Raw genomic sequence first — 9,903 nt, 5'->3', positions numbered from 1 at the left:
ACTGCATCACGGCCTCTACCTTGGCCGGATCGACCAAAATACCATTCTGGTTGACAAGGTGCCCCATAAACTGCACCTCGCGCAACCAGAACTCGCACTTGGAGAACTTTGAAAAAAGTCTCTCCCTCATCAGTGTCTCCAGCACCTCCCCCAGGTACTCCTCGTGCTGCTCCCGAGTCTTGGAGTAAACCAAGATATCATCGATGAAGACTATCACAGACCGTCTCGGCATCGGTCTGCACACGCGATTCATGAGATCAATGAACGTGGCAGGATCATTGGTGAGCCCAAACGGCATCACCACGAACTCATAGTGACCATAGCGAGTCCTAAAGGTTGTCTTCTGCACATCTTCGTCCCTGACTCGCATCTGGTGATAACCGGATCGCAGATCAATCTTGGGGAACCAAGATGCACCCTAAATCTGGTCAAATAAGTCGATCACTATGCCATTGGGGCTCAACCAGTCCATACCCACGATAACTTTATTCCCTCGCAGTGGAATGGGTACTAAATCCACGGAAAACAACTCATCAAACAACTGCAGTGTACATCCCCGATGAACCCTTGCAACCCGTACCGTCGTAGCATCCGCGATCTCTACATCAAGAGGACATTCCAGCTCCCCCAGAGCTCCAACAAATCGCTTGCGAAGCGCGAGTGATACAAAAGAACGGGTAGCCCCCAAGTCAAATAATACCAGAGCAAATATATCGTTCACAAGGAACGATCCTATAATAAAACACACAAGAATCAGAAATAATCAATATAAATAAAGAGATAAGGAAAAGATACTTACTTGTCACAACATCGGGTGCTGCACGTGCCTCCTTTGCTGCCAGCTGGAAGGCTCTGCTCTTCGCCACAGGCGCCTCTGCCCGGCCCTGACGGCCGTCGGTAATCCTCATTGTAGTGGGAGCGGGTGCCGCCACCTATCCTGCTGCTACTAAACTCGGACACTGGGACCTCTTGTGGCCCCTCATATTACATTGAAATCAAATCAGATCAGATATTGTCGTCGTGGTGGTGGTAGCAGTACAATCCCTGCTAACATGACCAGTTCGGCCGCACTTGAAGAAGCCCGAACTACCTGCCCTGAACGTCCCCTCGTGTGTCCTACCACACTTGTCGCAACGGCCTCGACCCTGGACTTCTTGCCCGAGCCCTCCACACCAGATGTCGCATCTCATTTCCTCTTCCTCTCCATCTCTCTCTCTCTCTCTCTCTCTCTCTCTCTCCCTCTCTCTCTCTCTCTCTCTCTCTCTCTCTCTCTCTCTCTCTCTCTCTCTCTCTCTCTCTCTCTCTCTCTCTCTCTCTCCCTCCCCCTCTCCCTCTCCATCTCCCTCTCTCTCTCTCTCTCTCTCTCTCTCTCTCTCTCTCTTTTGCTCTCTCTCTCTCTCTCACTCTCTCTCTCGCCCTTGCTATCATATCATCTAGCATCTTACAGCTGCATTGAGTCACAAACTGCCGAATGTCGCTCCTCAACATCTCATGGTACCGGGCTTTTCATCTCCTCATCTGCCACATACTGCGGAACAAGAAGGTCCCTCTCCCTGAACATGGCGGTGATCTCAATCACCGTCTCAGTCGTCTGTCGTAGATCCTGGAACTCTCGCGCAAGCTGCTGCACCTCAATCACAGGTGCGAACTCGGCCCTGAACCTGGTCCAGAAGTCGGTCCAGGTCATAGTATCAAGGGAAACATCACCAATAGCATGACCAACCTCCTCTCACCAGTCGCATGCTTTGTCCTTCAGAAGACAGGAAGTATGTCGAAACTTGTCCACCTCGGGACATCTGCTGGTGCGAAAGGTGTTGGCCACATCCGCCAAGCACCTGCTACTAGCAATGAGGTCCCTAGCCCCATAATAGTCTGGAGCCCCACAAGCTCGGAACTCCCTGAATGTCATCGTGCGCGCCCCCATCATGGTCGCCATCTTAGTGCAGAATGCACCCAGTCTTTCATCCAAAATCTCCAAAATGTCGACCTCGATCGTACCGAAGATCACAAGAGTCTGGTCAATGATATTGCACGTGATCTCAGATGAGATGAACTCCCTCATCTGATCATCGAGTTGCCCGGTTCCAGAGCCCAAGCATGATCCCTCGCATGCGCCAGAGCTGCCAACTGGCCTAGTGCGTAGCGTCACCATACTGAAAATACACCACAAAAATCATCAGAATACTCATCATAACTCGAGGGATCTCACATACAACAAGTTCCATGGGTTCATCTCAGCCTTCCTTGATTCGAGTACGAATCCTCTGCTTTCAGTAGTACGGGCCCATACTACCTTCCACATCTATCCGTACTTTCCTCAAGAACTACTTTGACTCCACAAAGTCCTTTTCACTACTACTGCTTTCCGTGCTAATCTCATCCTAGGCTTGCCCTAGGGTAAACTCCGTCCCACTCTCCGCCATCAGCTACATAAGAAGTCCTTGCTACCTTTCCCTAACTAGCTCGCGAATACCATTACATATTACTAAGACCAGATAATTCTTCGAATGAGAGGTCTCTCCCTACAACGGTTGGACTCAAACAAGAGCTGCGAAATAAGGCTAAACCTAACCTTCTGAAATTATTTATTCCTCGTAATATGTAACTTAGCGTATTCGTTTACTAGTTAGTTAAATATAGCTAGAACTCCTAACAGCATAAAGCAAGCAGCATTCGAGCATTGAGTAAACAAAACCAAGCATATCCTAATCAGGCCATCATATTACCGACTAATCAGTACTAGCATGCAGTTCAATAAGCTCATAAAATAGGCGTACAAGGCATCCTTCCTAGACCCTTAGCCCTAATCCAATATGCAGTTCTCATAATCATATCATATTATAGCAAACATGTATGGGTAAATTAGGAGAACTTACTTGAGCTCGGCTGATTGCATGCACCACACCCTTTTCTCTTTTGGAAATTCTTTTTATAAAAATGATTTTCTTTTGATAATTTTCATACCAAGTCCTCAGTTTGAGTCCAGACACCCCGAGAGTGTGCCGAAATCCCTCAAACCAAGGCTCTGATACCAACTTGTAACATCCCAAAAATCATGACCAAAAATTTCGTTTTTATTTATTAAATAATCCATTGTTATCAAAATCATTCCATCTAAAAACATAAATCAGAGTATCAAATCAGAGTATCATATCAAAACATCAGAGTAAACATCCCAGGCTAAACATCATGGTGTGTGCAATACAGTCATCCCGAGCTCTTCCCTTTGCTACCGGAAGTACCTGAAACCAAAACTGAAAGCTGTAAGCACGAAGCTTAGTGAATTTCCCCCAAACTACCACATAACATACACATGATCATGCTACTAGGAGATACGGGCCCTGCCCACACTCGACTATCTAGTAGATACGGGCCTTGCCCACCCTCGGCTAACTTTGAGATACGGGCCTCGCCCACGTTCAGCTATCTATGAGATACGGGCCTCGCCCACACTCTACTATCTAAGAGATACTGTGTCACACCCCCGAACCGGAACGGCGGAAACGTCCTGGGGCGAATGAGTTCATCTTGTAATATCATAACAATGTATATAGTTGAAACATAGACATCTTCATCATCATACATTAAATATTACAACATACATGGTTTAGAGGATTGTGTTTGTTCATAAAAGTTACATCCAAAATAACAAATATATGATGAACCAAAAATACAACATTCATTCAAGATCCAAAGCTGTAAAGAATCCTGCTCACTGTGTTCCTGAGAATACAAGTCGTTTGAAAAGCGTCAAAATAAAAAAAATGTTGGTGAGTTCATAAGCATATTTGTATAAAATCTTTGTAGTAGTTTGTAGATCTCCAGAAAATCCGATATTTTCTTGTAAACATAATTTGTAAGTCTTGTTTCCAATTATATGTAGTTGCATGTGTATTCCTTGTTAACCTTGTTTGAAAATGTATAGTGAGTGATTTCCAGAAAATCCTATATTTTCTTTTTATATGAAAGGTGTGGTCTTAAACCCTTAGACCCGAGTGGTGAAAGTAGATGTAAAATTATTAATGCATAGGTTCGTACTTCGTAACATGAGTAAGGTGTAGATATTGCGTAAATTTTAATATAATATAATATCATATAATATCGTTATTCTCTATGTGAGTCGTTATAACCATACTAATACGACGGGGTGCATGTCTTGACGTTCTTCAAGCGTCGGTTTCTGAGAAGATATTTGTCACCCTAGACTGGCCAGTCTACCTGTAGCGAGCAGCTCAGGTGTGGGGTGTCAACCCTGTATAGATCTATACACAAACTCTCGTCCTCCATCCAGGAGACTCTGGTTATAACTGCAGGGCTTACGGTGTACACTAAAAAGGGTACAGTGAAGGTGCGTCTCACAAGAGTCTTAACGGAATTTACGCTAATATTGAGTTTCATTGTTTAACATCTGCAATAATGTTACTAGGGTTCATGTGACTACATATCATAAGCGATAAAAAATATAATCGTTTTACCGAAAATATCAAAGTATCACATTGTTACTAAAGGCCCAATAGAATGAAATTATCACATAAGGCCCAAAACTGTCCAAAGTGCCCACTGTTTTTAAGGATACCAAAAATGATCCATTTTTACTAGGGTTGTCAAAAATAGTCCATTTTTATAAAGATATTCATTTAAGGCCCATTTTTACAAAAGTATTCAAAAATGGCCCATGATTTGCTAAATGGTCCATTCTCGGCCCATTTTTATCAAATATGACTACTTTAGCCCATTAATACCGAAAATGTCATAAAAGGCCCATTTTTATTAAAAATGACTATTTTAGCCCATTAATACCGAAAATGTCATAAAATGCCCATTTTTATCAAAAATGACCATTTTGGCCCAAAAATACCGAAAATGACATAAAAGGCCCATTTTTATCAAAAATGACTATTTTAGCCCATTAATAACAAAAATGTCATAAAAGGCACATTTTATAAAAAATGACTATTTTAGCCCATTAATGTCGAAAATGTCATAAAGGCCCATTTTTCACTTTATTGTCAACTATGGTCCCTTTTTTTATTTTCTTTAGTTTCATCGTAAATTTATAGACATATTAAACACATCCAAACATCTTAAGGATTTATATAAGTTAACATGTTTCCTAATAACTTCAAGATTTGGATGACTCTCGATATTATGGAGCTTTTACGATAATATCACAACATTTTAACACATATAACATGCAAAACATACACATGCAAGCAAATATACAAAGATTACCCAAGACTTGACTTGTATTCTCCCCAAAACAAGGAAAAACTCAAAAACAAGGGGGTGTGAAGCTCACCTTGGACTTGATCGATTTTAAAGATAAAGGATGGAGTGAGTTTTCGGCCTTAGCTAGCTTCTTTGAAGAGATTTGTGGAGTTTTGGTGTTCTATGATCATAAACACGAAAAGAGAGTGGTTTTGAGGATTGATCTAGCATAAAATGGAATAAAACAACTTGATTATTGTTAACAACTTACCAAGTGGATGAGAGGCTTGAAGATGATCCTTTGAAGAAACTCACAAATTCACGATTTCTTGGAGAGAAAAAAATGAGAGAGTTCTTAAAGATTTAGAGAGTAAGGAAGATGTGAGTGAAGGTTGAAATGAGAAATAAGAGAGGTGGGGGTGGTCTCGGTTGGTTTAAGAAGGAGAGAGAGAGAGAGAGAGAGAGAGAGAGAGGAGGTTAAGGGGCTATTATTTGATGGTTAAGCATAATACACCTAGAAGTATGGTGGACAAATTGCGTGGATTTCCTCCATGGAAAGGTGAGGTGTCACCCAAAGTCAAGACCCACCTTCGTTTTTTTTTATAAATGGGCCGATCGGATTTAAGGTGGGGGAAAAGAAAGGAATGTTGGGCTCGGGTTTGAAGTGTAACCGAGAACCATAAGCCCAAAGGGTGTTTTCGGGTTAAAGGCCCAAAATAAATGGCTCTCGGCCCAATAAGTGATCCATGAAGGGTATTGGCCCAATCAAGAGGTTTTCGGCCCAAATGTGGCCCAGGAGATTAGTTGAATAAGTTTTCGGCCTAATTGGGGCCCAATAATGATTTTTGGCCTTGGAAGGTCCATTAAAGGTCTTATGGCTCAAAATACTATTGCATAATTAATTCCGGCCGCAACTAGGGCCCAAATGTGGATTTTTGGCCCAAAGGAAACAAGTGGGGAGATTTACGGCCCATTAGGCCCAATAAGAGAGTTTTGGATGTATAAACTGATATATTGTTGAAGTTTGGTTCACATTTAAACATGGCGTTACATTGTTACACAGAGAACTATCTTGTTCATGAATAGGAAAACCTAGCCTTAAAATGTTAGTTGTGACATCATCCCCCCGTTAGAGGGAATTTCGTCCCGAAATTCTTTAGTGAGTTATCCTTAAGAGCTAGAAAAGAGGTAAGAGTACTTTTTCTCCATTTGATCTTCGCACTCCCATGTGAACTTAGGTCCGCGTTTTGCACTCCATTGAACCTTTACAATACTCATGCGACTCTGTTTCGTACGCTTCACTTCCCTATCCATGATTTCGACTGGTTCCTCAATGAAGTGGAGATCCTCATTCACTTGTATCTCATCGAGTGGAACAATGAAGGTTTCGTCGAATAAGCATTTCTTGAGGTTTGACACGTGAAAGACAGGGTGTACGTTGCTGAGCTCCGATGGTAGCTACAACTTGTAGGCTACCGGACCGATCTTGGCAAGGATCTCGAATGGTCCGATGTATCGTGGGTTTAGCTTTCCCTGTTTTCCAAACCGTATCATCCCTTTACAGGAGGAGACTTTTAACAGCACGTGATCACCTACTTGGAACTCCAGCAGCTTACGTCTTTTGTCTACATAGCTCTTCTGTCTATCCCGGATGCTTGGAGTCGTGCCCTGATTTGGACGATCTTCTCAGTTGTTTCTCGGATGATCTTAGGTCTTGTAAGGGTGTTGTTTGGCACTTGTCCCTTTGCCAGTTGGGTGTCTCCTACCTCAGCCCAACAGAGGGGTGATCTACATTTTCCGACCGTACAAGGCCTCGAAGGGAGCGACTTTTATGCTGGTGTGGTAGCTGTTGTTGTAGGAGAATTCGATTAGTGGCAAGTGAGTATCCCATGCCTTTCCAAAATCTATCACACAAGCTCGAAGCATATCTTCAAGTGTTTGAATGGTTTGCTCACTTGGACCGTCGGTCTGGGGGTGGTAGGCAGTACTCATATCAAGCTGGGTTCACATTGCTTGCTGGAGTGACTGCCAAAATCATGAGGTAAATCTACTATCTCGGTCAGAGATGATAGATATCGACACTCCATGAAGTCTCACCACCTCCTTTATGTAAATCTGAGTTAACCTCTCCATTTTGTATGTTTCTTTTATTGGTAGGAAATGGGTGGATTTTGTCAACCGATCGACAATCACCCAAATGACATCCAGACCATAAGCCGATTTAGGCAATTTAGTTATAACATCCATTGTTATTCGTTCCTATTTCCACTTGGGTATCACTGGCTGTTGTAATAATCCTGAGGGCTTCTGGTATTCTACCTTAACTTTTGCGCAAGTCAGGAACTTGCTCACGTAGGTAGCAATCTCCGCTTTCATGTTCGGCCACCAATAATGTTGTTTGATATCTAGGTACATCTTATGAGAACCTAGATGGACAGATTATCGTGTCTTGTGTGCTTCATTCATGACTACATCTCTGAACACTCCAAATTTTGGGATCCAGATCCGGTTCATGAGATAGTGTGCTCCGTCCTCCCTAATTGCGAGATTCTTTTCCATTCCACACAAAGCTTCGTTTGCAGCGTTATCCTGCTTCAGGGCTTCTAGCTGAGCCTCTTTGATTTGTGAAGACAAGTGGGAATGGACGGTCATTGTTAGTGTTTTTACTTAGCGGCCCGAGTATTCCTTTCTGCTTAAGGCATCAGCCACCACGTTAGCCTTCTCGGGATGGTACTTGATCTCACATTCGTAGTCGTTGAGCAGCTCGACCCATCTTCGTTGCCTCATGTTTAATTTCTTTTGATTTAGAATGTGCTGAAGGCTTTTGCGGTCTGTGTAAATTGTGCACTTTGTCCCATAGAGATAGTGCCTTCAAATTTTTAAAGCAAAAACCACCGCTCCTAGTTCGAGATCGTTGGTAGTATAATTCACCTTGTGGTTTTTCAGTTGCCTGGAAGCGTAGGCAATCACTTTTCTATGCTGCATTACAACACAGCCCAAACCATGGTTGGAAGCGTCACAATACCCTACGAAATCTTCCGTTCCCTCTGGCAGGGTCAATACCGGAGCACTGCAGAGGGCCTGCTTCAGAGTTTGGAAAGTAGCTTCTTGTTTTGCATCCTAATTAAAGGCCACGCCTTTTTGGGTGAGAGCGGTGAGAGGCTTGGCGATCTTGGAGAAATGCTAAATGAACCTTCTATAATAACCAGCAAGGCCCAAGAATTGTTTGATCTCCGTTGGCATCTTTGGGGTTGCCCAGCCCTCAATATCCTTGATCTTAGAAGGATCCATATCTTGTTGGATTAGATGTCTAAGCCCATAACTATTATTGGTATGTACTCGACCTGAGAGTAGCATGGTCCATTTGGGTTGCATATCATCAGGACAATTTGTTAGGATGGACTCTTGAGAGAAGGTTATATATGATTTATTAATATATTTTAAGTTATAATATATGAATATGAAATCATATGTTTTAATTAGTATTGATCAATAATTAATTTGGAATTAATTTTGTTATCAAAAGAGACTAATTAAATCTATGGGGACTAATTATGGTAATTAGTTATATTTATATGTGTTCGACTTATGATCCATGTTGGACCAACTTTATGTATGGATACATAAAGAGTTGGGCCACATGAAACATGGATCATAAAACCCATGGGTATGGATTTGGGTTATACCCATGACCCTTGGAATCCACCACATATAAATATGTGTTCCTTTACCCAAAATCGCCACTTGTGGTTAGACATGTACTTCGAGTTCATGGAGGTGTTTTTGGTGCATGGAGATTCTCTCTCAAGAGCCACTTTTGTCCATGATGTGTTGTGACTTCATTTGAGGCTTCCACACTATTGGGGCTAAGCTCTTAAGGCCAAATACATCAAGACTTCAAGCTACATAAAAGGTATGTTACCCTAACTAGTATCTTGTATGGTATATGGCAATTGCATGCTAGTTCTAGGATTAATACCTTGGAAACATCATTGCATGTATAATTAGTGAAAACATAGATCCAAGGTATTTAGGGTTGTATGTGCACCATAGGATTTTGTATTATACAATACCCAACAGTGGTATCAGAGCCATGGGTTGTTTTCAATTATACTTGATGCTACTTGCTTGGAAATGCCTTAAAAATCGATTTTCTACTGTTCTGGACTGTGGACTCGCCGAGTCCACTGATGGACTCGCCGAGTCCACTGATGGACTCGCCGAGTCCACTGATGGACTCGCCGAGTCCAAGGCAAAAACTGACCAACTCGCCGAGTTTGTTTATACACTCGACGAGTTGGTGCTCCAGAATGCAGATTTTTGGAGGTTTTTGGCCAGAATTGGACTAGAATCATTACCCTAAGCTGTTTTTGAACTTATAAACCTGTTTTTGATTTGGTAATGATCATACTAATCCAATTCAACATATAATTGTCAAAAGTTTCATGTTTGTTTTAGTTTAATGGTTAGGCTAATTATATGAAAAATGTTTGATTTGAATTGTCTTGTTCATATGACTTTAATCTAGATCATAATTTTCTTAACATGTTTGTTAGTTTAATTAGTGATCTTAATGATTTTTTAATGGACTCCATAACTTGTCCTCAAGTTATGGAAAACCAAAAGTTTTTCCTTTTAAAAGAATCATTAAAGCCATAGGTTATAAACTTGAAGAGTCTTTTTTCCCATAAATTG

This window comes from Lactuca virosa, chromosome 4 (genome assembly GCF_052849685.1).
Source record: "Lactuca virosa cultivar CGN04683 chromosome 4, Lactuca_virosa_CGN04683_v6, whole genome shotgun sequence".
NCBI classification, from domain to species: domain Eukaryota; kingdom Viridiplantae; phylum Streptophyta; class Magnoliopsida; order Asterales; family Asteraceae; genus Lactuca; species Lactuca virosa.
Note: the sequence above shows the minus strand (reverse complement) of the source record.